The sequence below is a fragment of the Equus przewalskii genome, chromosome 1, assembly GCF_037783145.1.
Source record: "Equus przewalskii isolate Varuska chromosome 1, EquPr2, whole genome shotgun sequence".
Classification (NCBI taxonomy): Eukaryota; Metazoa; Chordata; class Mammalia; order Perissodactyla; family Equidae; genus Equus; species Equus przewalskii.
In genome coordinates this window covers 178,095,751-178,122,619 of record NC_091831.1, presented here as the reverse complement: position 1 = coordinate 178,122,619, position 26,869 = coordinate 178,095,751, and the positions used below count along the sequence as shown (strand labels likewise).

At 36.9% G+C, this 26,869-nt stretch overlaps 1 long non-coding RNA gene and 2 pseudogenes across 3 annotated transcripts in view; all 3 read right to left on the bottom strand.

Annotated features, from left to right (window-relative positions):
• The window catches only part of LOC139084830 (uncharacterized), a 162,482-nt gene that overhangs the window by 8,216 nt on the left and 127,397 nt on the right, over positions 1-26,869 (bottom strand). For 2 of the 3 annotated variants that reach the window (XR_011542622.1, XR_011542618.1), the window contains 2 exons: positions 14,075-14,271; positions 1,292-1,418 (listed from right to left, as the gene is read on the bottom strand). This is a non-coding gene — a long non-coding RNA (uncharacterized lncRNA). The remainder of the gene's footprint in view (positions 1-1,291; positions 1,419-14,074; positions 14,272-26,869) is intronic. The other variant, XR_011542621.1, reaches the window with a different exon arrangement.
• Positions 23,165-24,179, bottom strand: LOC139078284 (rho GTPase-activating protein 17 pseudogene; annotated as a pseudogene).
• Positions 24,196-25,760, bottom strand: LOC103562817 (rho GTPase-activating protein 17 pseudogene; annotated as a pseudogene).

Here is a 26,869-nt window from a genome sequence, read left to right as displayed (position 1 = left end):
TGATTTTGATCTTCACTCTAACCAAGATAGTAAATCAAATAAAATGTCACAGCCCAGGGGTATGGCAGAGAACAGTGCCATCTTTGAGGGAGACAGGCATGGTAGTCCCATCATAACCCCATTTAATTCACCTGTCCATAACCTACAAAAGCCAAAAGGATGTTGCCATATAGAGTGTATACCACAAAATCAGTTTAGAAGTATCTCTCACTGGAGCTTCCAAGCCAGATGTGGCATTTCTGAAGAATAGATTAACAGTTTCAATACACAATATGCAGTCATTGATGTGTAAATTGCATTCTTTCCCATCCCTGTCAAGGAGAAGGATCAGGAACATGTTACATTCATGCAGGAGTGTATCAGTCAGAGTCCTGTTAGGCAACGGAGACCACACAGTATTCGAACAGAAAAGTTTAATATAAAGTATTATTAGATTTCTATTGCTTCTGAAACATATTGTCACAAACTTAGTGCCTCTAACAAAAGAAATATATTCTCTTAAAGTTCTGGGAAGCAGAATTCAATTTCACTGGACTAAAGTCAAGGTACTGGCAGGGTTGGTTCCTTCTGCAGGTTCCAGAAGAGAGCCCATTCTTTGCCTCTTTTAGCTTCTAGAGGTTGTCAGCATTCCTTGATTTGTGACTGGGTCACCCCAATCTCTGTTCCCTGGTCCCACTGTCTTATCCTCATCTGTAGTCAAATATCCTTTTGTTTACCTCTCATAGGCTACTTGTGATTATGTTTAGGATCCACCTAGATAATCCAGGATAATTTCTCCCTCTCAAGAATCTTAACTTAATCACATCTGCTGAGTCCCATTTCACTCAGATAATGAGTTTTGAATAAGGTAACATAATCACAGGTTGCAGGGACTAGAATGTGGCTCTCTTCGGGGGCCATAATTCAATGTACCAGAGGTATTATCAGCAAAAGTCTGGAGTAGTGGGGCACTGGCTGCTAAGAGGAAAAGAGAAGTCTAAAGAATACAAAGTAGCAGATGTAAGCAGCAGCCACTACCCCCGGGAGTGAGAAAGAGCTCACAAACAGACTCCAGAACGAAAATACAGGTCTAGTTAGAGGGCACAGCCACAGCTCAAGGGATAGCAAAGATGTTTCCTGAGGTTCTATGTTGGTAGGATTCATTGGAAAATTTCCCTCTGGATTATTAGGAATAGCTGGTTGAGCCAGGTATCCTCATGGTGGCACTTTGCTGCAAAGCTGCCTAAGAAAGGACCTGGGGAAGCTTGTCGCAGGGAAGTACCCCACCCAGTGACACTAGCCACCAAATTACCTGAATAGGGTAGACCAAGAGATGTCAGCATGGAGAAGGGCTCTGCCACTCTGTTACGAGGCTGTTTTAGTGGGTGCTGGGGGAAGCTGCCTTTTGTAAGGTGCCACATTCTCCTGGTTGCAGGTTGCTGAAGAAAACAAAACAAAAGAAAACTACTCACTGCCTGATGAGAGGAGCACACAGAAACAAGGGAGAGAAATCTCGTCCTCTGTCCTTGTCCCTCAGTGCCCTCTGTTGACAAAATTGAACATTGTGCCAGCCAGCAAAGTAGGAACATTTATAGCTCCATATTTTTTCAAAGCAAACAATGAAAGGTGCATTTGGAGTTGAGAATCAAAAAACTGATAAATGACACTGTCCACCTATTTGGATACCCAGCTTTTGTATGTACATTTCTACATACTTTTGAACTTCTACACATTAATAAAATAGTTTTGTATTTCCACAATAAGATACAGCTTTCCTTCTAACAAGTGAAGAAGTTCTCACTATAGCTCCCAAATGAGGAAGTTCACAATCCCAATAGTCATTGTTGCCATTACACTCTAAATTAATCTTGCGTCAAATTCACTGCAATCCCAATGAATACTGGGTTCCCTAAAGACTAAACCTCCAACTTCTATATTAAAAAAAGGAAGAAGGAAACAGAAAAATACAGTGGTTAGTACAGACAAATAAACACAAACATATAATAAGCAAAGAGAATCTATGCTAAGCGACTATAGTCCTTGTTTTGTAATTGGTCGCAGGCTGTAACTGACATCTATGGCTTCCTTCTACTCAAATACCCATTTGATACTTCTCTCCTCTCAGCCAGAACCTCAGATGGTCAGTTTGCTTACTTGAGAGAGTGACCCAAAGCCTCTGAATCCTCAACATTTCTTTTCTTTTCTTTTTTTTTTTAACTGTAGGTTTCCATTAACTCTAGGCTATGGAAGTACTAAAAGTTTTCTTGGAAGTTTTGAGTTTCAGAAATAGTCCTTTCTGCTCTCATTGTATAGGAGCAACCAAATTTCCCTTGATAGCTGGGATTAATCACTTGACCTTTAGAATAACCCCTGTTTCTGCCTGTTGGTTTAGTGGCATAAGAAACACAAAAGGCCAGGTGGTAGTCTCATCTTGTTAAAGCATTACCATCTCAGGGATTAATGACCCCAAACCATGAGAGTTCAATTTTGCTAGGATGGGAGGCAAAAATTCTGTGAGGAATTGAGTTTAATAGTGAAGAGCCACTTCTCCTTCCACTCCTTGATCCGTGAACCCACATATTCTGGCTGTGGCGGAGATATCACTACGTAATGGTCTCTGATTTGAAGCGTATACTCTATCCTGTAAGAGGGAACTCTATCCTTTAAGGGTATTTTCTCCCATCTGGCAACATACCAGAGTTTTCAGTAAGCCATATTTTAATAAGACCAAGGGCTAATTGCTTTAATCATTTTGTTGTGAATGAGCTCCTTGTCAGATGGTATTGGTAGGGCAGATACCGGGATGATGGATAATGTTGGCAGGAGCAATACAGGCAGGGAAGACAAATCCATATCCAGAATATGTGTCCATCCACATGAGGAGGAATTTTAGTCCGCTCTGTGATAAAATAGGCCTGATGAAGATCTCCCAAGAGAATGGTGCCACATCACGGCTCAGTGTTGATCTCTTCTGTTGATAGAACAGCCACTTAACAGTAACATTAGCAAGGTCAGTCTTGGAAGTTCGTGTTACTGAGCCACGTGAAGCCCTTATCCTCATCATCCTTGGTCATTATCTCTTCAAGAATTGCTTTCCTCCCATTCTCTTTCACCTATTCTTCTGAGGCTTCTACTGTCTCTATGGGAAATTTTAAAAATTTTGCCTCATATGATTCTTTTCTTTTTTCCTGTATTTTATCGATTTTTCTTTTCCTGATTTGATCTGGCAATGACTTACATTTCAAATAGTTTATTAACTCTTTCTTCTGAGTCTCATTTGCTTATTACACCCATTTATTAAATTCTTATTTTGAAATATATTTTCTTAGTGCCATAATTTCCACTTGATATGTTATATTTCAGTTGCCAGATGAAATAGAAAAATCTTGTCGTCTATCCTATGGAACATATTAGTCACAATTATTTTAAAGTCCATGTCTAAAAACCTCATTATCTATATCACCTGTAGTTTTATTTCTATTCATGTCTCTTGTTCCTGCCTCCATGTATACTTTATAATTTATTATTGAATGCTAGACATTATTAAAAATCATAGATGCTCTGCTTGATGTTATCTTCCTACACTGTGTATTGTTTTCTACATTAGGCGTTGAGAGTAAGGGAAGATAAATAAACTTAGCATGAGATTTGAGCTGATTTAGAGCTAAGTTTCAGTCTTTATGAAAGCTACTCAACCATTACTCCTGTAGCATAGTACTTGAGGATTCTGAGGTGAAAGCCCGGTTTTTGCCAGAGTCATTGACACACTCTTTCAGGTATCTTAAAAATCCAAATTCTGCCGCCCCTCTGGTAGAAGACGGTCAAAAGCTCTGCTTGGCTTCTCAGCAGTTTGCCAGCTGCTTGTGAGTAGTCAGATGTCTCAAGGGGAAAACTGACACTGAATGTCAAGATCACGTCTCTTTGCTTCCTGTCTTCCCATGATATTGGCCTCAAAAGTCCCTACATGTCTTGACATCTCTCAGTTCTGATTTTTGTCTCTCTAGCTCCATAAGACCACCAAAATCTCTATCCAGCTTCCAGCACGTTAGCCACGGCTTTGTGCTCAGCTTCTTAGCTTCTCGGCAGCAGTCTTTGAAATAGCTAGAGGAGAAAAGCTTGGCACAGTGTTGGGTTTGACACAATATGTTTTATCTCTTCAACTTCCTTGGTCAATCAAGTCCTAGCTTTGTGGGTAATTCTCAAATGTTCTAAAAGACATCATTCTTTTCTGTCTTTGTTCCAGCGTTTGTCCTTGGTGGATAGTTTATCTGATATAGGTTTGTAAACAATAGCCAGACAGAGCTTTCCATTTTTGTTGGTAAATATTTAATTCTGCTCCTGTTGAGCTTTTTCAGCAACTAGATCTCTCACTGTGCATCTTCTCTCCACTTCTTCCTACTGTCACGGCTTTAACTTCAGCTGCACTTGCAAGTTTTGACATCTTAAGATCATACTTTTCTCTTAGAGTTCCTGAAAATGGAGTGTATATTATTAAGATCATGATTATTATCATTTTTTATTTTTGCTATTTTTGGGTAACTTCCAATAAGCGAAGTGGAAGACGCAGTTTAATCAGCCATCATCCCGGGAGTCCAAGCTGTAGTTCTTATGGTGGTTCATATATTTGTCTTTGGAGGCAGTACTCTTGCTGATGTATTTATGTGAAAAAAATATAGCATAACAATACATAAATACAAAATACCTTTTTGCTTAGATTGAAATAATGACAAAAAAAGTATCAAACGTTTCTTAACTATTAAGTATATACTATTTTCCAGAATCTGCGAAAACAAGTATGAACAAACTGTGCCTTAAAGCAGTCCAATGTGAGAAATGTGAATAGAAAGATGTTTCCATTAAGTGTGTGCAGCGCTGTGTGTGCCCCACAGCCAGGCAATGGTTTTAGCACAGAGATTTGACTTCAGATACGTCTAATTCAAGCATTGATTGAACCACGTTAGTCGAGTCAGTTTGATCTCTATATTCTCCCTAAGCCCGAATTTCATCATCTGTAAATGAGAACTTTGTGATTATTAATTGCAATAATGTATATAAAATGTTTACCACAGTAAATTCACAAATTTAGAGCTCAACAGTGCATTTGGCCAGCACCATTATCATGAAATATTCATGTTTTAGGAAAGTAACCAAAGTTTAGGATACGGGGAAGATGTCTAGAAAGAGTAGGGTTTGAGCTGAACTCTGAACACTGTGCAAGTATTCCAGCATAGAAATGAGTATTGGAAGAAGAATCTGAAAGAGGGGACATAATATGCCGGTTTTACAGGCATCGGGCTCATCATGCAGTTGGAGGCCTGTTCAGTGCAACTGGCATGGAGGTGCTGTTATGAGGGCCTGGGTATCAGGTGCGGTCAGACCATGAACAGTCTCAAAGATCGCTAATGCATTTGGATTTTATCCTGTTGATTGATGGAGAGATTAAAATATTTTAGATTGAGCAGTTAGGGTAATCAGATTTTCATTTAAGGAAAAATATCTTGGCACAGTTCACGTGATGAAGTTTGAGGACATCACCTACAGCTTGTACTTTTCACTAGTGTTGGAGCAAAATTCTAAACATTATTGCTTGGGAGCATATAATAGGTCTCATTTTAGCCAAAGGCTTTTACTAGTTGGATTTACCTTAAAACAATTCTAAGGGTTATTAGCACTCATAGCTAATCACCTCACAGAATTATGTTATGGTGCCAAACTAAACACCTGTCTATTAGTTTGCCTAATAAATAGGCACTGCATGTTTTGTAGACATTTCACAGAAACGTTCAAGGAGCTAGCCAGTCCTTTGATACATATGGTTTATCCTAAAGTTTGTACGAAACTTTCCTGCATTTACCAGTAACTTTGTCATTATTACTACAGCCAATCTCTGCTGTGTGACTCTGCAGAAGGCTTCTGACTAAATTGTGAAAGTTAAAAAATTGCTTGATATAATGACCTTAACTTGTAGTGGAGTTTTGTGATATTTACATACTAATATTTTCTCCCAGACACAATATATAGTCAAGCAGATTTTTACCAATGTATAAAAATTGTAATGTTTTAGTATGAAAAACTAAATATTTTAATGTCTAGCAATTGTCCACTTACAAATAGATTGAAACAATTGATATCCAGAGACTAATTCATGAGCTTAAAAGTCGATTAATTATAGTAGAAAAAGTAAAAGACATATTAATTCCTGTGGACTACCCCATACTTCTTAAATAACAAAATTTAATGTAATTTTCACACTTTTAATAGATTATCACTTCTTTACAATAATTAGGAAAATATTGACCATTGACAGAAGTATTTAAGTATCGTGCCACACCACGTAATTCTGTGAATGACATTTTATATATTCAGAGCAGAAATTCAAGGGCCCACAATTACCTTTACCTCTAACCTTGGGGCTGAATGTTATGCTTAAGACCAAATGATACATCTTTCTTCACTTTGAATATCACGAAAGCAAGCTTTTCTGCTAACATAAGCAAATTGAACTCAGATTAAAAATATGTGTAAGCAAAATCTCAGAATCATATTCTTATTTTGCTTAAGTCAAGAACTAACCAAGATACTTAATTTTTAGATTATTATAGACATATATGTATGTGTATGTATACATATAGACATAAATATATATGTGTGTATTTTTTGCTAAAGAAATATAATTGACCGTGTCAGGTAGAGCAGTTATTCTAAAGTAATAGAAGCTTATATCAATAACTTGTGATCTTAACCTCTGTAAAATAATTTGTTATTCTGGAGATTCTTAGAGGTTACTTTCTAGTATCAGAATTTAAGAAGTACAAATGTATAATACCATTTGATCACAACACTTTCACTTTACTTAGAAATCTTTAAAAAAATAGAGTTTGTGGGGCTGGCCTGGTGGCACAGGAGTTAAGTTTGCATGCTCCGCTTCAGCGTCTGGGGTTCGTGGGTGGGATCCCGGGCATGAACCTACACATTGCCCATCAAACCATGCTGTGGCAGAGTCCCACATAAAAAATAGAGGAAGATGGGCACAGATGTGAGCTCAGCGAAAATCTTCCTCAAACAAAAAGATTGGCAAGACATGTCAGCTCCCAGCCTATCTTCCTCCCCCAATCACCCTCCAAAAGAAAGAGTTTGAAATAATGAAAACTGAGACATTTTTGTATTCTTCTTGAACCCACCTTAAAACAATTTTACAGCTGTACAGAGTGATAAAAGCAGTCAACTGTATTTTGAAGACATTCTGGAATTAAGCTTCTGTGTTATACAAAATAAGATATTTCAAGCCCTTCTGCTCAGATGGACCATCACATTAACACAGAATAAAATTACTCAACAATTATGAAAATGTGAAATTAGCTCAATGATCTGCTTTTTTACTTTCACCAAATATTATCCAATGTTAATATTTTATGACTAAGTAGACTACCAAATTTTCAGGATAGTTACTAACCCATTAAATCCTTCGGTGTGATGTAGTGTCTGTGTGCATGTGTGTGTGTGAAAATTAGTATAATGTGATGGGGCTTGAGTTCAGGTGTTGGGGAATGGAGTCAAGAGGCTATGCACAGAAAGAGGTGAGCAGAGGAAGACAAAGAATGAGAAGGCAAACAGGGAAGCTGTGGTTTATAAAAAAAAATTTCCAAACTGGGAAGCCCCAAGTGGAACTCTCTGTGTCTTTTCTTTAACTGCACATCTGTTCATCATGCTATATTTGTGTTTGCATTTATGTGTATTCAGCTGTGTATATTTGTTGAAGGTGTTATAAATGACAGAAATCTCTCAGAAGCAGCTGTTTCAGAGATGAGGATGTGCACTAGGAAAGCTCCCGTTCCTGCTGCCCCTGAGGCATGTTCTTCTGTGACCCCATAAAGCTGGGAAACGTGTGTGGCAGAGCATCATTTTAAGCACTCAGATGTGATCCCACGTGTCTGAATGGTTATGTTTAAAAATTTTTTAATCTCTGTAACAGCAGCTAACTTCTATTTGAGCTAACTATAATTGCACTGTTTACCAGGAAAATATGAATTTTGATTGAGTTGGCTTTGTCAGATTAAAAACACAAGTTAAAAATACTCATAGATAACTATGAAAAAGGTGAAAAAAAGAAAAAAGAATAGAATAAAGGAAATCAATCCAGAGGAGTAAAGGAGAGGAAAAAGAAACAAAGAAACATTTTGAAGGAATAAAAATACGGAATATAGAATACCATTCTCTATTTTTATCAGTGAAAGGAAAGCAGTAAAGATAAATAAAAGAAAAATTTTTCGTTAAGATAGAGAGTCCCAGTTTGGACAACATATATGATAACTGGAGTACAAAATCCAGCCGCTATATACTCTTTACAAGAGTAATTACAGGCAGACTCCCAAACCAAACTCCCAAATTAGGCAACTTTGGATGAAATAATGCATTATTGAAAAAGAGTTCGGTGTCATTTCTGTTTCTCAGGAACGAAGAGACGGGTAGATAATTAGCAAACTATGAAGGAATTGAACAACATGATTAAAAAGTCACATTTATAGAAACTGGCACCCATATTCCTGTTTTATAGAGCACATGTGAAAGATTAATAATGGACTAGATGCCAAGAGAAAGATTCAAGGGGTCTTAGTCTTTGAGCAGCTGAAACAAAACCAAGAAGTGCCTTTCTTCATCTTGTTTTATAAGAAAAATGAACAATATTGATTTATAAGCCGCTGTTAATTAGATTTTCTGATATTTCCAGCCAAACTATTCCTAAAATAAATATACCAAATGTGGGATAAGACATTCTTTTGCTACAGCGTTTGCTTCTGTAAGTCTTATAGCAATTCCTGGAGGTATTTAATATGTCTTTCTAAATATGTTAATATTATAGTAAGGTTGTTAACTTTTCCTCTGGATATAAAGATTTTGAGTGATTTTCCCTAAACACACTTTTCTCATTAGTTTCTTGATTTAGTTGATATTAAAGGAAACGAATGTGCATGTGTGCATGTGTGTGGCATCATAGCAGAAACATTTGTATATAATGTAAGAAAGGAGAAAACTGGACAGGGTGAGGGTTTCAAGCTTGTAGGTAACAGCTTTTTATTTAAAAGACGTGATGAAATCTGTCAAAATCTTAGCATTATTTAAAGCTATGAGTATACTCATTATATTAGTCTCTGAATTATTTTTTTTAAATTGAAGAATTTTGTTAAACTTCGAAGAGTTTTATAATGACTTCTGCCATTATAAATAGAAAACATGAGAATTCCAACCATTATGCTAAACATATGGATTCTGGACATTCAAATAATTTCCAATTTGTGTAGTGTCAGAGTCTCTAACCAAAGAAGACCAGAACTATCTGAACAGTAATAATGGCGAAAGGATGATGTATTATCTCTTTCATTCTTCATTTTTTCAAGCTCCTCCTCCAGACAAAAGAAATGCCGGATTGTATAAAATTAGCAAATGTATCCACATAAGTAACAATGTTTATTTAAGAAACATTGTGCTGCTTTTGTTTGCAATCCATATTTATAATTCTTGGGTTAACTGCTGATTTCCAGATAGATGGACTCTACTGAATAGATTTGGCCAGAAGGCGGTGCGCTTCTGTCCGTGGTGCATCTTCTAAAGAACAGTGAGATGTCTGTCTTTGGTGAGGATTGTGTAATCTGGTAATGTGACATTTCTGACTAGTTGAGTTATACCAATTTTGTCTATGCCTTGTTTGTTGAGAGTTAGATTATTGTTTATTCTTCCTTTTCTTATTTAAACAGATTTCTTTCTATCCTGGGGCTACAGAAAGCATAACCCTTTTATTATCATATAAAAAATGACCACATTTACCTCACGTGTAAATACCTTGATTTTATATAGAATGGCAGATATTTTTTATCATATATAATAATTGTATGAAATATTTTTGTTACTTATTTTTCCACTTTTTTTAATACATGGTAGCTCCCTTTGTATTTTCACTTTTCTTTCTTTTAAGTTTTGAAACATTGAGGAAAAAAATGGAGTAGGCTAATGGGACCCAACCCATTCGGATGGCACTTGTTCATTTGGCACTTGGTTGGTGGTTCTCTTTATTCTCTTTTAAATCTCAGAAGAGTTCTACTACATTTTTGGCTATTTCCGGACGTGGATATTTTGAAGAGTCCTGGATAATTGCGCTGTAGAACTATTTGCACTGTTTCCTCTGCATTGTTTTTAAACTTAGTCTGTTAGCATCTTTTATTCATTTTATTTAAACTTCCTTTTTTACGTGAGGGAGAGTCTTTGATATAGCTCCAAATTTAAGATGATCTGCCTAGATTTGTTTTTCAAGCAATGCTTTAAGATGTACTTCACAGAAAACACAACTCACCCACTTAAGTGTACAACTGAGTGGTTTTTAGTATATTCACAGAGCTCTGTAGCCATCACCACTGATTTCAGAATATTTTCATCATGTCACAAAGAAACACTGACTCCTTAGTAGTCACTCCATTTCTCCCTATTCTTAGCCTCTGTCAACTGCTAATCTGTTTTCTCTTTCTATAAAGTTTCCTATCCTGGACATTTCATATAAATGGACTCAACAATATGTGGACTTTTGTGACTGGCGTCTTTCAATTATCATGATGTTTTCAAGATTCATCCATGATGTATCATACACCCGTACTTCATTCCTTTTTATTACCAAATAGTATTCCCTTACATGGATATACCACATTTTATTTAGCCATTTTGTTTAGTTGATGGGCAATTGTTTACACTTCTTGACTATTATGAATAATAGGTCTATAGACATTTATGTATAAGTTTTTGTGTGAACATATGATTTTACTTCTCTTGAATACTTGGGTCATATGGTAACTGTATAACATTTTGAGGTACGGCCAAAACGTTTCCTAAAGTGACTGCCTTATTTTACAACTTCGAAACCAATATATGAGAGTTCCAGTTGCTCCACATTCTTGCCAACATGTGTTATTATTTACCTTTTACAGACTAGCCATCCTAGTGGGTGTCAGGTAATATCTCATTGTGGTTTTGGTTGGCATTGACCCAATGACTAATGATGTTCAGCTTCTTTCCATGTGTTCATTGTTGTTTATGTATCTTTGGGTAAATGTCTATTTAAATTATTTTCCCATTTAAAATTTTCTTTTTTGGTCTTTTTATTGTTGAGTTATAAGAGTTCTTTATATACTTTGGAAACTATGCCCCAATCAGATATATAATTTGCAAAAATTTTCTTCCATCTCTGAGTTGTCCTTTTTTTTCTTGATAGTGTTTTCTCAAATACAAAATTTTACATCCTAATTACAATTTATAGATATTTTCTTTTGTTGCTCATGCTTTTGATATCATATCTAATAAAATATTGTCAAATCCAAGGTCTTGAAAATTTATTCAAGTTTTCTTTTAAGAATAGCTCTTACATTTAGATACTTGACCTGCTTTGATTAATTTTTGCATATGGTCTGAGGTAGAGGTCCAATTTAATTCTTTACCTGAGTATCTTCTTTGTAGAACTCTTACACTTTCTTTGTAAAATTTATTTCTACTTGACTCTTCATAATGTTATCATAATGGAATTTCTTTCATAAATATATTTTGGGATTGCTTATTGCCAGTGTATAGAAATATAATTGATTTTTATCTATAGACCTTATATTCTGCAACGCTGCTGAATTCCTTTATTAGCTTTCATACATTTTTGTGTATGGATGCCTTAGGGTTTTCTGCATTTAAGTTTACTTCATCTGTAGTAGAGATAATTTTAGTTCTTCTTTTTAATCTTTTTCCCTTTTGTTTCACTTTCTTGCCTGATTGTCCCACCCAGAACCTCTGGGACATTGTTGAATAATTGTGGTCAAAGTGGACATCCTTGTCTTGCCCCTGAACCTAAGTGGTTAAGTTCGCACGCTCCGCTGCGGCGGCCCAGGGTTCGGATCCTGGGCTTGGACATGGCACTGCTCATCAGGCCATGTTGAGGCGGCGTCCCACATGCCACAACTGCAAGGACCCACAACTAGGAGATACAACTATGTATGGGGGGGTTTGGGGAGATAAAGCAGAAAAAAAAAAAGATTGGCAACAGTTGTTAGCTCAGGTGCCAATCTTTAAAAATAAATAAATAAATAAATAAAGTATTGCATTTGTTGATATAATAAAGCATTACATCTTAAAAAAAAAAGGAAAACACTATTAAGTGTCATGTTAAATGAGGATTTTTCATGGATGCCTTTTATTGGTTTGAACATTTTTATCATGAAAGATGCTTGATTTTATCGAGTGCTTTTTTTTTTGTCTATTGAGATGACCATAAATTTTTCTTTTCTTCTATGTGTGTGTGTGTATATATATATATATATATATATATATATATATATGGCATATTACAGTGATTGATTTTTGTATCTAAAGCCAACCTTGCATTACTGATATAAATTTGATTGTGGTGTATTATCTGCCATTTGGCTATGGTGTATTATCCTTTTAAAATGTTGCTTGATTCAGTTTGCTAGCATCTTATTGAGGATTTTTACATCTGTATTTGCACAGGACATTTGCCTGTAGTTTTCCTCTCTTGTGGTATCTGTCTGGATTTGGTATCAGGGTAATACAGATCTCGGAGAATGAGTTGGGCAGAGCTATCTCCTCTTCTATGTTTTGGTTTAGTTTGTGAAAAGTACATGTTAATTCTTCTTTAAAAACTTTTATTAGAACTCGCAAGTGAAGCCATCTGCACCTGGACTTTTCTCTATGGGAAGGTTTTTGATTACTAATTTATTTTGACAATATTTGCCAGTAATCTTGTTACTCTTATGGAGAAGCTAATTTTGGAAGGTTTTATTCTGCCGTTCTGGAAGTGTGTCTTTTTGGATGTTATTTTGAAAGCAAAATGTCTCATAAAAAATTTTCACTTTTAGTGGAAATTGGTAATTTCAATCTGCATCCCCTTTTAGATTTTAGGCTCTTCTTAGGTTATTTTCAGACTAGTCCTAAACCTAAATTTTCATGTATATTGAAGATATGTGTAAATAATGCATAGGAAGATTTAGAGATAGTGGTAAAAGGTAAATTGAGCACATCAATATCTCATTGTTTAAAAGAGATAGAAGATTTAATTAATCTATAAATATTGTGTTCTAATACATTTAAGTGGATGCCATGGTCTTCATTAGCTACACTATTTTTGTTAAAATCTGTCAAGATATTTTTCATACGAGTTTAGAATTAGTATTTTTTACTTGAATTTAGACTTTGTTTTCCTGAACAGAATATTTAAAGAAAAGTATATAAATGAATCATATGATATGGATTCCCTAATAAATTCCAGAAAAAAATTAGCTCTAACTATGATGATTCATATAAGTATACGGTGTTGTACCTTACTTGTCCACTTATCCTGGGTCCTGCGTATTGGTGTGGGGTTATAGTCTTGTAGCTCTACTGTGGACCATGTAACGTGAGAAATATTCACAGGTAATAATGCCATTGTTTTTCAGGGATCTTTTCTAATGAAATGGAACTATTTCACTACAATACTAAGAATACTGTACATGCAAATAGATGCCTAATGAATTCATGTGTCACTTATTCACGATGACCTGAAAGAATTAATGTTGTCACAGTTAAGTGAATCTCAAAATGCACATCCACGAATTTTTTGAAGGAGAATTGGGGCAAGTTTACACAGCTGAGGAAGCTGAAATTCATCAGACAGAATCCTATGCAAAGGAAGAATAGAAAGTAAAAGTCAAGTGTATGTAAAAGTATGGAGGTATAGAATAAGATATACAGCAATTACTTATGCCATTATTTTCACAGGCAGTTATTTAGAATAAATACAGAAAATTTAAAAAGCTACATCATGTATATACTTTAATTAAACATAAATTTGTAATATCATCTCCAATTTTTAATACCAAGTACTCATATGTATTATCTACAGTCTTGTGATAATTCATTTTACATTTTTGATGTCTGGAGTTTTCACCTTATATTTCCAGGTTTCTTACCTTTAACTCTTGAACCATTAAGGAGATTTGAACAAGTCGTGAGTGACTCAGCCCCTCCCCCCCCCAACAAAATGGCTCAGGTAAAATAATCATGTACATCTGACCTTTAAAATGTAATAATCTGGTGATTGCCAAAAGGCCAGGCGATGCTTTACTGCGCCGCTGCACTTTCCCACGCAATGCTCGGAACCTGGCATTTATGGAACTGCCGCGCGCTCGGGACGTCCCAATAGCAGAGGAGTTGTGTGGGTGTCTTCAACACAATAATGGATGTGTAAGTGCGCTGGAGAGTAAAACAGATCTTTTGAAAAAGAAGAGGGATATTATCATTTAATTAATTGGGTAACAATAAATAGAATTCATAAAGTTTTTATTTGCTGTGAATATACAAATTCATGTTCATCTTAGTCAAAGTAACCATTTAAGGAAATTAGTAGGAAAAATCTCATTCAAAAAATGTCAAAAGAGAATGTAAAATACTTTCTAATAATCCACATCTTATTGATTTTTCCACTTTCTTTATATAATATCACTGGTATGCTTATTTGGCAATAATTCTCCTCATAGTAGGCAAATGGGAGCTAAAAAAACAAAAACAAACAAATAAAAATCTCACTAAAATGATTTTTGTGGACTTCATAGAGACATTATTTCTAATATGTTTCTATATTTTAATAAATTCAAATGAGAAAATAAGTGAATATTATTTAAAACTACAGTAAATGCTTTTAGCTGTGATAAACAACTTTAGAACATTTTCACTCATTGAATACATGTGCTGTGCATACGTTTAACCATCCTGGTGAATTTCTTCAAGATTACAATTACATAGAATTTAACTTTGTGATATGCAATTTTACATATTATTTACATCTACATTTTAGTGTTTCATAAAAATTGTAATATCTGTGTCCAATTACATTATAAACATCACTATATTTTTTATGTTTAAACTTTTAGACATTTATAGTTAATAGGAAGCATATTTTCAGCCGGAAGATTCTTCCTGAATTCACCAGATAATTACATAATATTTGTATTCATAATTGCATTTAATATTTTAATTTAAATACACTTTCAGAAAACATACATGATCATATTTCATTAAATTTAAAAATCAGTAAAATTTACTGACAATGCCATAGAAAATCTGAAAATTTTGGTTTTGTTCACTCTTTTTAGAAAAAATTGACCAATGACATCTTTCTGAAGAGACATTCACATAAACATAGTTACATACAAATATTTTTGAAAATTAATTCAAATTGTATCGTAGACCTAAAGGTAGGAGCTAAAACTGTAAAATTTCCCAAAGAAAATATGGCGAAATTCGCATGACATTAGTTTACTTAAAGCGTGATCCATAAGATATAAAATTGATGAACTGGACTTCACTGCAATTAAAACTTTTAATAAAATGCCAATTGAAGCACAGACTGGGGGAAAATGATTGTAAATGACCTGTCTTATAGAGAACTTGCATACCAAACATATAACAAATACTCAAAAGTCAGTAATAAGTGAACAACAAACCCAATTAAAAACTTGGTGAGATACTTTACCAGAGAAGAAATATACATGGCAAATGATCATATTAAATGATGCTCAAAGTCATTATTCATTAATGAAATGCAAACTAAAATATACTTATTAAAATGTCTTTGAAAATACAGGCAATACTAAGTACTGACAAAGGATATGGGACAGTTGGAACTCGCATATTGACGGGGGAGCGCCAAAGTGTACATCCCTTAGGGACAGTTACTGATAAAGCTAGACATGCAGTCAGTTTATGACGCAGTAATCACACTTCCAGAAATTTGACCAAGTAACATGAAAACCTGTGTCCGCACAAACCTGTACACAAATGTGTGTAAAGGCTTTATTAATAATTGCTAATTACTGGGATCAACCACATGTCCTTCAACTGTGAAATGAATAAATGAACTATGATACATTAAATCCCAACAATACACTACTATTCGTCCACAATAAGGAATGCACGATGGCTACCAACATGTGACAAGACAGTTGTATCTCAAATATTTTGCGCTAAGAGAAAGAATCCAGACTCAAAAAGCTACATATTGTGTGATTTCATTTATATGACACCCTTTCAAAGACAAACTTTAGGAAGAGATAACAGATCAACGATTGCCAGAGTCCGGAGGAAGGTGGAGTGCCTGCAAAGAGACATGAGAAATGTTTTGGACTGATACACTTCTCATATCCAGATTTTAGTGGTAACTATAAGACTGTATACTTTTGTAAAGATTCACAGACCAGGGCAGTTAAGAGTGTGAGTTTTACTGCATGTAGATTATGGCTTAAATTTTTAAATGGAAAACTCTATATTAAGTGTTCATACAAAGCGTGGCATGTGGCAAGTGCTCAATCAGTATAACGTAATAATGTAGTTGTCATCGATTGCACAAAAATATGTAAAAATGGATAAAGTTATGAAGATTAAAAAATAAAGAAACATTATCAACCAATTCTAATAAAAGTTGCTTTGCTGTCCTTCACTCTTTATTCAAAAACCTCCTTTGTAGAACCAATCTCTGAAATTGAAAAAGAATATTTCTCTGATGTGCATTTTAATTCATTATTTGAATAAAACAACATTATACTTTGCCCCAGGCATGTAATCTGTCATTAGCATAAAATTGATTTAAAATATATCCATGCAGAACGTGAACACTAGTGTTCAGCGAATTGTATGTATGGCTTTTTTGAGTTACATTTATTAGAAACAGGTTTCTTTTGCCTTGTCAATATTCTTGAAATATCATCTTCATTGTTAAATCAAAATAATCCTAGAAGAATTAACAGGTAAGTTAAATCTGAAAGTAAATATTCCTTAAAACATCTTCTTAAGCAATATTCAGTATCTTTTAGTCTTTAAACAAAAGCCAAAGTAATCATTAAGGTAGTTTTTTTCAAAGTGTAGCACCAATACCAAAAGTATTATTGACTTTTTTTATTCAAGTTTCCAAAGATTTTAATAAAATGTACAAAACCTCAAGATAAATATTCAATAGCAGTAAAAGTTACATAAATTTGCTAGGTAGGAATTATAGTTTCTGAATGTGCAATCTATAGCATTAATAGAGGAATTTTTGTTGTAACATTAAACCTTAACATAAATATTAAAAGCATTTTGGGGCTGACCCCGTGGCCTAGTGGTTAAGTTCAGTGTGCTCTACTTTGGCGGCCTGGGTTTGGTTTCCAAATGAGGGCCTACACCACTCATCGGCAGCCACGTGGTGGTAGTGACCCACAAACCAAATAGAGGAAGATTGGCACAGATGTTAGCTCAGGGCAAATCTTTCTCAGGAAAACATAAATAAATAAAAGCATTTTGAATAGGATGGTACTTTAGTTTTTTTAACTAGCATTATCATGGTATATCATTCTCTGCCCTTTGATTCTTAACTCATCTATGTCTTCATATGTAAAATGGGCTTCTTGCTTACAACATACAATTGGGTCCTGTTTTACCTATTCATTTAGCATCTGTTTTTTAGTTGATGTGTTTAGAACATTCCTATTTGCAGAGGTTATTAATATAGATTAATACCTATCATATTTGTATCTGTTTCTATTCACTGCATTTTTTGTTGCTTCTCCCTCTCCCCTTTTTTCTATCTTCTCCTATTTTAACTATTTGATATTATCCCATTTCTCTCTTACTTTAGCATATCATTTATATGTCTTTTTAAAAATATTTAGTGGTTGCCTTAGCGTTTACAGTGTATATCTCAAACAACCGAACTTCACTGTTGAATACCTCCACACCGCCTCTCAGGTAGAGCAAGAACCTTATAAGAGAGTCTTCCCCCTCTCGCTCCCATCCTTTGTGGCCTTGCTTTCCTGCATTTCATGCATCTGTATGTGGTAATCGCCCAATACGTGCGTATCATTATTATTTTAACAAAGAGTTATCTTTTAGAACATTTAAAAGTAAGAGAAATGAAATATTTATTTCATTTTTATTTATTCCTCCTCTGGTGCTCTTCCTTTAGTCAGATCCAGCCCCGGATCAATGGAATTTTCCTTGTCCCTGAAGAACTCCTTTTAACATATCTTGCAGGGCAGGTCTGCTGGTGATGAATTCCTTCAGTTTTCATTCATATGTGGGGAAGCCTTTATTTCTCTTTCACTTCTGAAGGATAATTCTAGAGATAGAATTCAAGTTTGTTTTTTCTCTTTCAACACATTTTCTCCCCTCATTGCTTGCATAGTTTGTGTGAGAATTCCACTGTAATTCTTACCCTGTTCCCCCTGTAAGTAAGGTGTCACATCTCCTCCCCTGGCTTCTTTTAAGATTCTCTCTTTATATTTGGTTTTCTCGAGTTTGAATATAGTATGGCTAGGTTTGGATCTTTTTGATATTCCTCCTGTTTGATATTCTCCGATCTTCCTTGATAGATGATTTGCTGTCTGTTGTTAATTTTGGAAAGCTTTTGGGCATTATTTCTTTAAATATCTCTTCTGCTCCATCTCTCTTTATACTTCTTCTTGTATTCCACTTATGTGTATGTTTGCGTCTTTTGCTATTTTTAAGCCATTATGGATGTTATTTTTTCTTTTGTTGCTGTTTTTTTTTTTTTTTAAATCATTCTTTTTTTTTTTCTCTGCACTTCAGTCTGTAACGTTTTTGTTGATCTTTCTTACTCTTTACTAATTCTTTTTGGCCATGTTGAGTTTACCAAGAGCCCATTAAAGACATTTTTCATTTCTATTACTGTTTATTTGATTTCTACCATTGCCTTTAAAAAAATTAATTGTGTGAGCACTGCCTTTGCATCGCTTCATAGCTTTCCCTCTTTCTGTTTACCTCACCCACCTCTTCTTGCACAGCCTTCTCTCTCCATTAGTGCCTTACCATATTAATTGGAGTATTTTTAATTCCTGGTTTCACAATTCCAATAGCTATTTCATATCCAAATGTGTTCCGATGCTTGTTTTTTCTGTTCAGACTGTATTTTGCTTTGCCTTTTGGCATGCTTCTTAATTTTGGGTTGAAAACTGGACAAGTTGTATCAGGTAATAGAACTGAGGTACATAAGTCATTGGTAAAAATTTATGCTAATTTGGCTAGTGCTTTTGTTGTTTAATGGTTAACATGTCTAATCGTTCTTTCAGCTTTGGGTACAAGAAGCTTCAACTTATTCCTCTAGTGTGTTTTGCTTTTGTCTCCTTTCTGATTCGGGGGTTCCCCTATACACTGCTCCTGAGGAGAGTCGCATCTTGTAACTCTTTCAGCCATAATCCCTGTCATTAAACCTGAGTCCTGTTGGAGTGGTGGTGTGGTGTTGGTCAGTAGGAGCGTCCTGTAAACTTCAAGTTAAGTACCCATCTCTGAACAGCCCTGTGTCTCAGGGCGGTGGCTCTCATAAGTGTTTCTGCCCCTTCTCCAGTGGTTTAGATTTTTCTCCTCATGTCCTCCTCCTTTCTCTAACTGTAGTATTCCCAATCTATTTCTTCAAAGTCCTGTCTCCTGAGGAGACTGTCGTTGTTGTTTTGTTTTTTTACCTCCAGGAAGACGGGAGAGTCTGTAACTAGGAGAAATTCTCTTCCTCCAGTTGGGATATGGTTGCAGAGTGGCACTCCGGTGAGGTTCTTTCCTTGGAGTACAGGTCTCCGTCATTGTTAAGGCTCAGCTCATTCTCACGATGGTTACTTTTCCCTTCCCTTTCCAGTGCCACGAGGAGATCTTTCCCAAATCCTCACTATATGAATCTGGTGGGATTCTCAGAGGAAAAATTCACAGAAGAGTGGAGTCCCCCTAAAATAGGACACAACCCCCCTGCGAGACTGAGACCTCCAGCAGTTTCTCATACTTACCTTGTACCCTCCCCTGAATAATCTCTAGTGCCCCCAAATCAACCTCTTGTTGGCACCAGATGAGTTCTAGTAAATGTTGGAAATATTTATCCATAAAAGTACTCATCATAGAACAGACATATTGGTTATTATCTCAAATCAACATTGATGGGAGACTTTAAAAAGACAGCTGAGGTTATTTTTGTGTCAAGGATCACCTGTTAACAACTTAATCCTGGAAAAAAGGTAAATGTGGGACATGACCAGGAAGCAAGTCCACAAGAACTGTTTGAGGATCTTGACACTGATTTTATCCAATTTCCCCTCTCCATAGGATTTGAATATGTTTTAGTCATTTTACGTCTATTTTCAGAATAGGTTGAAGAATTATTTTGCTAAAAAGTTGAAACCCTAAAGGTCGTTAAAATACTGCTTGATTTTACATTGCAACTGGGGACATTTGAACATTTATATTATGTGATCAAGGCACTCACTTTACGGAAACCATTATAAAAGAACTCTGCAACATGTTACCCTTACTTGAAAACCACACTGTCATCACCCACAATCTTCTGGAAAGGTTGAAAGACCCAATGACATCCTTAAATTAAAGTTAGAAAAACTTTCAGAAACCCTTGAATTTCTTTGGCCAAAGATGCTCCAGTTAGCACTAATGACCATACAGTCCACTCACTCACAGACACAAACATCATCCTCTGTGAATTGGCGACTGAAATGTCTCTGCATTTAGAGATTTTTATCTTTTATGCTAGACTGTGGGCTGCTACATACAGACGTGGCAAATTATTGAAAGGAACTCATGAACTATACCCTATCCTCTCATCAGCAAGTTAAGATTGCCTTCTTTGTTCACGATCTTGAACAAGGACATTTGTCCTTGAACAAGGACATTTCATTTATTGGAAGAGACATCAGAGAAAAACTGCCCTTAACCTTTCTTGGGGGCAACTTTGTCACATCCTTTTAACAACAGTGTAGCAAGTTTCAGGGAGTCAATCCTTGGGTTTACATTTCACAACTACAGAAGCAATTTAGAATTGCACACCACTGGAAGGATATTCCCACAGGGGACCTCAAAGTGAGGATTTTCAGCTATCCTAAAGAAGCAACTCATCTTCAAAAGTGTACAGCTGACCCAAGATGTTCAGAACAAGCAGATGATGCCAGATAGTGGAGAGCTTCCCCTCAAGACATCAAACCTAGACTAACATCTTAGTCCTGTTTTGTTTCTTCTTTTCTTGCTTATAATCATTCTTCTTCTCATTTTCTATAGACCCCAGGTTTTTGTGCATCTATAATGACCCTTTTTCTCCATTCTTATAATTTTTGGATCAAAGCATACACATTCTAACACAATTGTTAGATTATCCCAAACATAGTTACTGCCCTCAATTTTACCAGATCCCCATGATAAACATTTCTGGCCAATTCTGCTCTCATTAAATGATTACAGCTGGACAGTGTTTCCCTGGCAACTATATGGACAAATGACCATAAATAAATAACCTGTGACTTTTCTAGTGCCACTCCCTCCAGGACAAAGAAAAGAATCATTACAAATCTAGTGATCAGATCATAGGCAATTGTAAATTTGAATTCAACAATGTTATTAGGGCAATAAGCCAAGCGTTTGCCACCTTAAAGGGACTAATAGAGACCCAAATATGTAACAAAGCTAATCGAAGTCTTTGCTTCTGACTGCGTTGTGAACAGCTCCTTTCTTTCTGCCTCTCTAAGTTCCCCCAGTAAGCACTACTTCATTTGTAGCCAAGTTCCTGGCCTCAGACAAGTACCTCATGAAATTTAGGAATAATATTTGAGGACTTGTCTGTACACAGAGACCGTAATTCTGTAGATAACCAAGTCTAGCAATTCTGACCCAGGCACAATATTCGGAACAAAGTCGCTCTTGATTATTCAAACATTCTACTCGTGCAAATTACCAATTCATATTTTAATATGAACAATCAGAATACTGTCCTCGTTGGTGCCAATCATACAAATAGAAAATACTGAAAGAAACTTATCAGTAACTGTGACAGAAGTTATTAAAGGTGTCACCTCTGCCCTAGATGGAATATAGGTCAGTCTGAACTCATTGACATGACTAATGACATGGACAATTGCACTGCACTTGATTTCTTGTTGGCAAATCATGATGACGTCTACGCCATTGCTGATACTTCTTGCTGAATTTGGATGAATGAAACAAGCAAAGTAGAACAGGCTAAAATTGCCTTAAGGAAGAAAATGCTTGGATGTCTAAGTTTGATCCTCATGGCCTGTGAGATGTGTCCTTTTGGCCTGGGTTGGGAAGTTTCGGTTCCTGGTTGCAAAGCGTCTTACACAGACTATTAATTATTGTTTTTGTTATAGCAGTCATTATGCTGTTTCATTGCATTCTATCCAGAATCTTAAATGCTTCTGTGCAGCTTCCCTCTTGTTAGATGATTACCATGACGACACAATAACAAAATGGCCAAGAAGAGCCTGTCATACAGTTGCATAAGGACACAATGTACAATCCTCAAGCAGTGAAGATCCGGATCTAGCCTTCCTCCAATTGGTAAACATTTTGCGAGTGACAGCATGATCGAAAAAGGGCCTGAGAGACTGAATACACATACAAACAATGGCTGGATCAGATATGACAATGGAAACTCTGACCCACAACCTCTGAAGGAACTAGTCCAGGAAGACAAACTACAACTTGTGCAGAAATTGACCCAGAATAGTATGGCTTCCTGGTTGTTTCGCACTTTCCAACTGAGGAGCAACTAGTGAAAGCCAAGTCAACATCAAGGGTTCCGGTTTGAGGAGGTTGGGGAGAAACAGCCTATACTTAATACAAAATGACTTTGCAGCAAGACTGAAGGAGAGAAGCCTCCTTCCTAATATATAACAATGAAAGCACAAGTAGCAGGAAGTAGATAACTTACAATTAATTTATTTTATTAAATAAATAGTTAACACATTGTTTCTTATTCATTTCAAATTGAATTCAGCTGTTGGTGCTACCTGCATTTAGAGCTGCGACTAAAGATTCTTAAACACATCTCAGCAATAATGCTCTTTCCAGTCTAGGTATTTTGTTTTGCTTTTGTTTTTGGCATGCTTTCTTTCCCACTTAAAGAAAATCAACTTCTTCAAGACACAAGTCATTTGGCTTTAAGAGTCAGCCCCTGCTTTCTCCTCCAGCTGGGCAAAAGGCAAATTCCTTCATGGTAAGGTCTTCTTCTTCCCTTTAATGAAAGGTTTTCATTGTTTGGTCTGTGAAGATAAATGTTTGCTTGCCTCTGTTCCAGTTGCCAGGATAGAGGTCAAGGGCTAGTAAGTGGCCTTCTTCATGAGGCTGTCCTGTCTGTATCATTGTCCATATCCAGCAAAATGCAGATGGGCAATCTTTGCTTGCTGAGTATGAGTGCATTTCAAGGAAAGATGCTGCCAAGTGCTTCTAAAAACCTAGAATTGTCACCAACTATTGTAATTTCAGTTCTTACTAAATATGGAAGATCATATATCCATTACTATTTGGAAAGCTGTCAGTGCTGTGTTGGTGATGTTGCCAACCCCAGCTGAGTGGGCATCAGTAGGATGAGGGGGTGGGGCACACCGTATCAGTGTCTTGGCTTTGGTACTGGTCTTAGTCTTAGTAAAGTTCCACTATGTAGCTGCACAGATTCAAGGATACTCGTAGTTTGGGTCTAAGAAGCTCGAAGTCCATGATTGTCCTCTTTGGGTAGGATATGGGGGGCACTGGACTTTGGGGAAAAGTGTGAGAAGGCTGTTTAAGTCCATGCTCCCTGGGCAATGCCAAGGGGTTGGAGGGCCCTGACTACCCAATTTGGTATGTATTGGAGTCTGGCCTAGGTTGGGGCTGTGTCCATGGGTGATTGTGAGCTTGGATAGGAAACAGGCTGCTGGAGAACCTGCAGCGTGCAGAGGGCTGGGAGGCAGCAGAGGGCTGGCCTAGAGCCAATCCTCTCCTGAATGCAAGGGGAGGACTTCTAGTGCATGTTTTTGGTGAGAAACTGCTGCTAAGATATTCTCAAACATCTCTGGTCCCCACCATAACTAGAAGGGGATTTTCTTGGTTTCAGGGTGACTAGAACATATTTTTAACAGCTCAGGGCAAAGTGTGGATGCTAAGACCAGAGAAATTTTGTGCTGGGCTAACAGAAAGAGGATGGGAGCCGCCAGCTACCTGAGCCTGATTTTGACCAATAGTCATCTGACTCGGCTGTCTCTCTGGTGTGGGTACAGCTATAGATACAAGTCCCTGGGTTTCAGAGGACTGCCATAGTCCAAGCTCGGCCACTGCTCCAGTGTGTCCATGGAGTTAGGGAAGGTCCTATCCATTGCACCGCTTTCAGCCCTAGAGCTGTGGGAGGGTGTTCTGGCCCAATGAAGCCAAGGTGATGTGACCCACTGTGGGTGGTAGTGGTGCCTGGAAAGCAGGGTCATGTGTTTGCTTTGAGTGCCACCCTAGAAAGCCATTAACTTCACATCTAAAGTGCTCCTTCTTAACCAACTCCCCTTCCATCACTGCCATGTTGGTTCACTCCTTCTCCATGGTCTCTGAGTTAGTCATTTCCAGTGTGGGATGAGAGACTGTAATTTGGACGGCAGAGGTACAAATGCTTCTGAGACATTAAATTTCACCTTTTAGAGAAGAACCACTTGGCCTGCTCAATGATCAGTTCAATCACTACAACCATGTGAATGGATGTGGTTACAACCATTTCAGCAAGCATTCCTTCATTTGGAGCCCATACGTTAGGCGCTAAAATGATTGCAGTGCTGCTGGGAACATTTTATTAATGCTGCTGCTACAAGCAAGCTCCACAAGGGACTTGATTAAATACCTAATTAAGAGAATTTTGTGGTGGCAACTTCTGACATGTTCTCCACAAACCTTGAAGTTTTTTTCTTAATCCTGCACACTTGCAACTTGTGTCCATTATTCTTACCGATTAAAAGATATGAAAATTTCAGGCGATTCTCGTTAAAGTGACTGCTACAGCATGGCGGTCTGATGAGAACTCGTCCAGGTGAGAAGCAGAACAGTAGAAAGCAGCTCTCAACTTCTTTACCTTGGAGGCCCCAACCCCAAATAGAAAATGCCCTTCTCCTTCATGTTAGTCTCCGCGAGCAGCAACGGACACAGGCTCAACCAGAACTCACTCATTCTTTCAGAGCGGTCCCACGAGCTGGTGCTCTACTCACCCACCTTTGTCAACCACATGTGAGGGAGGGCCCTTCCTGAGACCGCTGATGCTCTTCCGTGGTAATCTGCGTGGCCTCTAATAATGAGACAAAGTTTGAGGCACTGTTCTTCTTTGGCTGTGCAGTTGCACATGTCTGCTTCTAATTGATCCTGGCACTGTTCTACTTTATTTCCTACTTCAGCTGTCTCCTTCTTTAAGGTATGTATTTTTGATGGAAGCCCCTGAAAGTTGACTTCTGAAGATTTGTGAGCTTAGTTCCACCCGGCTCTAAGCAAATTCCAGTCTAACACCCATCTAAAGAGCTGTTTTCTCCGTTTCTGGATGATAAGGTATCTCTACCTCTGCTATGCTCTACAGAAAGTCCACAACCTCTTTCTCAACAAAAGACTTCATGCTGAGAAAATTCTAGAACCAGTTGATTTTCAGCATCTCCACGTGTCCAGCATCTTCCCCAAGAGGAAGTCTTCTAGCTGAGCTGATGCTTCCTGCATGTTCTGAGTAAGAGTTGTCAAAGAATGTTTCCTCTCCTCTGCTGACGTCGGTGCTGTGCTGGCCCTGGAAGCACACCATCAGGCGCTCGTGGGAATGATGGCACGTTGACTGCACCCTGTCTATGTGCAGGTTGAGCTGCAACATCTTCATGGAGGACTTCTGTTTTCTCAGATCTGCCCATGGTTTGCTTGGCCAGCTGCCTAGTGTGGTTGAACTTCATCACTGCAGCAGAGGCAGCCTGCCCTTAGGGGCTGGGACCCCACAGGGAACGGCGGCAGCAGTGGCTCCCCAGGCCAGCCTTTGGCCATGTCATGTGCCACTTCCAGTAACACATCCCTACTTCCTTTTTATGTTTCTGTTTCTGCCATCTTAGCTCAAGTTGACCTCTGGTAGGATCTCCAAGTTGAATTTGGCTAAATCATCACATCAGCTGCATGGAATTCATGGAAGATGGTCCTTCTATCAGGTGAAATGTGGAAGTATGGAAACCTATGGAATGTATATGATATTACTTTAGTCTGAAATTGATTGCATAATTCAAATATAAACATTTGTTATTCATAGAGTTTGAATCTTTGTAGGAGAAAATCTTTTTATGATGTATATTGTTCTTTCCTGTAAGAAATAATTGTAGTCACTTAATTGCCATTTCTGGATGAAAATTTTAATTTGAAGTAGGTTATTGCCGAAGTGTGACCTTGAAAGCAACTTGTCTCTTTAGCAAAGGAAATGGTGAGATATGTGCTACTAAAATACAAATTTACTCTCTCTTCTTTTAAAGCCCCTTCTCAAAACCTTCCCATACAGACTCTCAATATACGGTATAAAAGTAAAAAGTCAATCTTAAAGTGGAAGTTAAGGGACTTTGTGTCTGAAATATAACTAATTTCTATGCAGTCTATCCAATACTAACCAAACAGTTTTCAGTTAATACTGTCTCTAGTAATTACTCTATTGTTGCCACCAATGCCATTACTTTATGCATAAAACAAAGAGAACTTATGAAGGTTAGTTTCAGTCCTTATGTGACACAGAATTTGAATGGTCATATGCAGTGGAGTAGTAAATATGCTTTAGACAAACTGAATTGGTATAGAAGGCAATGATATGGATGCAAATCTGGGAAAAGATTTAGAGTCTGTTGCTATTTTGCAAGTTCAGCATTGCTGAGTAATGAAGGTTACTGGAGGATAATTTATCAGTCAGTCCTTCAAGAATGAGGAATGGACAGTTAAATTGACAAAGTCTGCATAAAAAAGAATAAATTACTAATTCACACACCAAAACGGAGAGGGATCTCGGGAAATATTTTCTAGGCAGCATTTTCAC